At 47.1% G+C, this 6,047-nt stretch overlaps 1 protein-coding gene across 2 annotated transcripts in view; it reads left to right on the top strand.

The window, feature by feature from the left end:
* Positions 1–72: 72 nt before the first annotated feature.
* Positions 73–6,047, top strand: part of SETD3 (SET domain containing 3, actin N3(tau)-histidine methyltransferase) — a 55,101-nt gene continuing 49,126 nt past the window's right edge. The window contains exon 1 of one of the 2 annotated variants that reach the window (XM_024567388.3): positions 73–228. The gene's annotated coding sequence lies outside the window, so the exon portion shown is untranslated. Of the gene's footprint in view, positions 241–6,047 lie in introns of both variants that reach the window. The other variant, XM_024567387.4, reaches the window with a different exon arrangement.

The following is a 6,047-nucleotide window of genomic DNA, read 5'->3' as shown; positions in this document are numbered from 1 at the left end:
GACCGCGCCCATGCGTTCAGCCGCGGGCCAATGGGCGGTGGCGGCGGCAACCCGGGGCGGGACCTGGGGGCGGGCGGATCCGGGTTGGGCTGCGGCGGCGGGGCCGTCTCAGGCCGCCGACCCGCCCCTCCCGTCCGGCCGCTACCGCCGCCGCCGCCGCCTGGGGCTTGGTTGAGGCGGACGGTGGGTCTGGGCCGGAGTGTGGCACTAGTGGCGCTGCGCTGAGGGGTAAGTGGGCAGGTGAGTGTCGGCGGCGACTCCTCCGCACGCACAGACCGGGGGACAGACCTGTGCCGCCGCCCCCGAGTGCTGCGAGGCCGCCTGCCACCCGGCCGGCGTCTCTCGGCCGAGGTTTGGGCCGCGCTCTGCCGGCCGCAGTTGGCCCGGGATGCGAGAGGTGGTATGCGTCCCGGGACCTGGAGTGGTGGGCTGGGTGCGGGGGGCCCGGCGGGGTTGGAGGGTGCCTCTTGGCCTTTGCCCTCCGGCCATCTCGGGGCGCACTCGCTGTTTACCTCCCGTCCCTTCTTGGCGTCTAACGCTCCTGTCCGCGCTCCGCCCGCCCCGGAGGTGGTGGCAGGTGCAGGGAGCGCCTGGCCCCTCTGCACCCACCGGGTGGGGCACGGGCCCCTCTCCGTCGCACTGGTCGGCTAGGCTGTGCGTGCGTGCGGCCGGCTCGCGCTCTCGCTTCCTTCCTTCCCGTCGTCACCCGGTTGGTTGGTGAAGGCGGTGTGGCTTTTATGTTCCTCTCTCTCCAAATCTCTGGTGGCCGCCGGGTGCCCGAGGACTAGGCTCCGCTTCTCTCGCTCACTTTCCAGTTATAAAAACAGGCGTTGAAAATAGGTCATCTTTCTTCCCACGCGCCCTGGCTATCTTCCACACGTTTCGAGCCCTACTAGGGAGAAGAATTCAGTGCTTTGGAGTTTGTCATTCCGGCATTAAACTCTTCCTCCTCGTGGCTCCAGCCTGGCGGTGCAGCTCTGGCTCCCCGTTTCCACTCCGGGAAAAGGAGACGATTCATGTCGTGTGTCGGGCCACACTTGCTGCGGGGGCCTCGCCCGCGCTGTGTGTTGACACGTTTAGGATCCCTTGAAGGATGTTGTTTCTGCTTTTCAAAATGAAGGCGGTGATGCTTCAAAAGCAAAGATAGTTTCCAACTATGTTGACAGGTTAATTTTTCCTTAGGCACCTCGGTAGCTTGGTTGTGACGGTGATTACCCAGCCCTGGGAGTTTGTCAAAGCTCAGAACTGGACACTGACACGTGTGAATTTTATCATGTGAATGATACTATTTCCTCCCCCATTTTTTCTTCTCAAAAACGACCCGACTGGTACTTCAAAACTGAACTAACCAGTAATCTTGGAGAGGTTTTTCTTACTATTTTAAGTGAATGCATTTAACTGAAGAATATAGCAAAACGAAAGCAGCTTTCCTCGCTACAGTTAACATTAGTCGGTGTGACTTGCTGGAGCCGTGTGTCTGTTTCTGCAGGCCGCCGTGCACGCAGTCCTGCCTTACCAAATTAGTCCCTGGGGCTGCCGTGATTGATACGTTGGTCCAGTTCCAGCAGTTTAAGGAGGAGTTTCTCTCTGTCCCAAGAAAGTAGTTCGCAAAGCTGACTTCTCACACTGCTACAGAACCAGCCCCGTTATCGAGACCTCAGACATCCTCCGTCTTTAGTCTTCTGCCCCCCCTGCCCCTGTGCTCTGCTTTCGCTCTGCATTCAAAATTGTAGATTCCCGTCTGAAATGAAATCCCAGTCCGAACCAGTGAAATGGTTGCTGCTTCTCATCTCTCCCGCACGCGGACGCCTCTCAGTGCTCCCTGTAGAAGTGAGCGTTTCTGTTCAGCTCTGCCCCTTCTGTTCAGGAGGAAGGAGCTCTCAAGGAGCTTCTCTTCCTGTGGTGAACATGTAGGCCCCATTTTAAACGATGATTAAACCTTTGCTTTAGAGGTGCTGGAAGATGAGAAAACTGTGAAGGGTGTATGCAAATATTTTTCTATTCTGAAGCTCAACTCTTTGTTTTCCGAATGGCCTCCTCAGGACCTGGAGGAGAGTGACAAGGGAGATGACAGCTAGGAAAGGAGCTCGGGTAGCGCGCAGGTTGCCTGTAGATAACCATTGAGTTTAGTGACGACCAGGTACAGAGTTTGTGCTGCGGGGAATTTTAGTAAAAGTATGAGTAAAAATCTTACCTCCTAGCTCAGGGTTACGTTTTTTTAAAACTAGAGACCAATTTAGTTTTGAGCATTTTAAGTCCCTTGAAATGTCTGAATTAACGTCTTTTTTTAAATCAATAATCTGAAGTAGCATTTAGAAATGTAACTAATAATAGTGTCATTTTTGTATACTTTGATGAATATCTTTCACTGGGAGGGTTTTTATCTTTAGAAACTGGTTTGTCTGTTAGTAGCTGCTGTGCACTGTTGCTTTGGTTGGGGGTGGGGAGGAAGTTTCCAGTGAGCTTCCTCTCCTAGTGCCTAAATCCTGGGACTGGAGCCGAGATTTTGTCCCCCACCCCCTCCAGAGGCCGTGCAGTCCTTTATTACGAAGGCATTCAACACTTGTAAAGTGCAGTGAATACATCTTTATTTTTATGTGGTTTTAGAAGTTGCTGGTGGCCGGTTATTTGTGTGCTCAGCGAGCCTTCTGTGAGGGCCTGCATTTCGATTTGCTGCGCATCCTTCCTTCTCGCCATTGTCAGAGAAGTGTTCACCTTGGGCATCTGTTCACTCTGAGTCGTATGCAGCCAGTTAAGCATATTAGACTAAGGATTCCTTGCTCTTATATTTTTTTAGTTTTCACTTTTGTTGCATTTACAGGTGTATCTTACTTGGTAAAATTGACTTTTGTACATTGGATTTCTTTATATCATCTCATATTTTCCTACTTATGAAATTGGAGATATTAAGTATTTTGATCTGTAAATATAATTAATTTCTGTTTATTCTCAGTAAAAATAACTAACAAAATATTAATGCATACTCTATAGTTTTCTATTACAAAGGAGTTGAGACTTCGCTGTTTTAAGTTTCTTAGTTAGGCTTAAGGAGAAAAGTTTAATTAGCACGGATTAGAAACCCTGCTTTTTGTTGTTAATTTCACTCAGTAACTCAAGCCAGAGATTAGCTGTGTAGGCGGGTTTCCAGGTGGGGAGCTTCCTCCAGGTTTTGTAAATAAACAGATTGTAAAACCAAGAGGTAGGAACACTGGTATTGACAATTTCCAACTGAAATACATTTGACTGGAAGAAAAATGATACAAATGAGTATAAAATGCAAATATCAAAGGCTTTGAAATTCTTATTCAAGAAAGAAAGTTAATTCATAATCAAGATAAGTCTAAACAGTCTTGGCTGACAATGGAAGACAAGTCTGACTCAGAAGTGAAAGTTCTGAAAGGGATCTGAGGCAGGCTGTTCACCAAGCTAAAGGAAAATCTTACATGCTCAGGCCTGGTAACGGGTGCAGAGGGAGCTGCGGGCAGAGGGGCTAAGCAGTAGACAATGCTTTCAGTGTTTTTTTGTTTTTGTTTTTGTTTCGTTTTTTTTTTTTGAAAAACTGAAGAATTGTCTAGAGAATGTAGATGATCAGGTGTCTCCACAGGACTCTTCATAAATATGCAGTTTTTAGGCATATTACCTGTGTATGCCTGCGTTTCACTTTCCGCTTTCTCTTCGGATACAATTCATTGGAGTGTAACAAGGTCTAAGTGGTTTTAAGGTTGCAATCTCAGTAAATAAGTATGACTTCATGTCAGTAGTTTTCTGTTAAGCACAGTTAAGAGAAAGTAGGATTAGTGTTGAAAAATACTCAATTAAAATTGCTTGTACGATAACATATATACTAATGAAAGTTTTTCATTTGTTGATTGCCATGCTTTAGTATTTCTACATGTCTTACCCGAGTGGTTTCTGCAGTTTGCCCACCCAGCTGTGTCCCTCTGCGAGCACATCTGAAAGGCTTCGTAGACTGTGAGATACTGTACTTCAGTGAATGGTATAGTATCTACCATTAGTATTTTTTCCTAAGTGGCTTCGTCTACTTCTGGAAGTGTATCATGAAAGCCTCTTAAGTCTGGAGAAAAGAAGGCTTTGGAGGGCACAGAAAGCTGTCTGCAGAAATTTGAAGGGTGGTTTCTCTTTTAAAGGCGGAATTGGGACAAGCTGAAGGGGACAGTGGATTTGCAGAAGGAGCAGCTGGCGTGATAAATGCGGAGCAAGGGGCACCCTCAGAACCTGGGGTCCGGCCCACCTCTGCCACTTGAACCTCAGGTGGTGCACCTGTTAGGGATGACAGGCTCACCCCTGCCTCTCCAAAGGGTTTCAGATTGGAATTTGACAACCATAACTGCTACACCACATGGGTTGTAATTATTTTAAACATTGGTGGGGTTGAGGGTTAACACAGGTTACTCCAAAGGTCTCCTCCAAACCTGAAATCCCACAGTTCTAGACTCCATGGGAGGGATGCGGAGGTTTCGAGGTGATTTCTTGACAGATTGCAGCTGTTCCTTCACATGCACCAGTTCCCCTTTTTCGGTTAGGAAGATGTAACAGGACATGCTTGTTCGTGATAGCAAATGACTCTTTGCTTTATGAAAAGTTTTTTTAAAATAGGATCCTCTTTTTTTAAAAGAGATTTTATTTATTTATTTTTAGAGAGTGGGGAAGGGAGGGAGAAAGAGAGGAGAGACACTTCAATGTGCCAGAGGTGTACATTGATGGGTTGCCTCTCCCACGTCCCCAGTGGGGGCCCTGGCTGGGAATTGAACCTGTGAGGCCTCGGTTCACAGGATGACGTCCAACCTGCAGAGCTCCACCAGTCACGGCAATTTAAGTGTATTTACAAATTAATTCAACAGTAGTTTAAAACTATTATGTATCGAAAAGTCGATCAGAAATGGTTTAAGCATTTCTAAAATTGTGTAAATTAGTAGAAAAATAGCAAAATATTGTGGAAGGCAAGAAACATCTGTATTTTTCTTACAACCTCAGTTTTAGGTATGTGTATATCTGTCTCTCTCTGTATGACAGCCCAAACTGTTCTGTCTGAAGATTTAAATTATACTTTCATGCAGTGGAGAGGACTACATTCATCTTTGTAGTTAAGTAGCTCCAGAGTTGAAATTAATTCCACTTGATGGCTTGCCTGCCTGCCTTGACTTCCTGCTACTTTGGAGTTGGGGCACATCTGGGCCTCTTTGATAGAGATTGGAATGATGGGTGCTAGTTAGCCGCGTAAACTGGTGTAGATTAGTATGGCTTTACCCTACTGCGCGTCCCCGCCACGTGCAGAGTGAGGACACATTTCCGACACACACTAGTTTTGGTTAAGCTGGTACCGTGTAACGGAAAGACTGCATGTACCGCGTCAGTGCCGGTGGGAGAGAGACAAGGTCACACAGCTCCTCTTCAATCCGGGAGTGCGTTCCCTTTCCTAAGCTGTCGTCCTCTAATTTGCGCTTTTCACTCAGATGCAGTAACTGATCCTAATGGCCTGCAGAGTATTTAGTGGGACTCTTTTCTTCCTACACAAAGATGAGGCGGGCTCTCACACTCCCCTCACGTACATTTTACAGCTGGGCGCCTGAGGTAGGAGGCGGCCACGGGCCATTCTCTCCCTCAGTCCATCCAGCTGTGAAGCTGGGTGCATTGAAAACCAGATGCTGGATTTGAGCTAAGGTTTCCTGGATAAATTGCCAAATAAGTGTAATCAAAAATGTTTATTCTAGTTGCATTTCTTTGAAAGCAACTGAGGAAAAATACAAATATATACATCCTTTCCATTTAGAATTTTTGGAAAAAACCCTCATGCAGCTGAATTCCATCTCTGTCTTTTCAGTGTGTGTGAACTATACTTGTAAAAATGGGTTAAGCATCCAGCACCCTCCCTCACCGCCACCCCTGCCATCTGCCAAGGTCCCTGAATGTACGTAATCTCATATCTCCTGACCCGTTTATTCTGCTACAAAGATGAGGTGTGAAAGAATCATTTGGTCAGAAGTAATGGTTAATTACAGGTGCCACGTGCATATTAGCGATTTAAG

This window comes from Desmodus rotundus, chromosome 7 (genome assembly GCF_022682495.2).
Source record: "Desmodus rotundus isolate HL8 chromosome 7, HLdesRot8A.1, whole genome shotgun sequence".
Lineage (NCBI taxonomy): Eukaryota > Metazoa > Chordata > Mammalia > Chiroptera > Phyllostomidae > Desmodus > Desmodus rotundus.
This window is presented reverse-complemented; position numbering and strand designations above follow the sequence as displayed.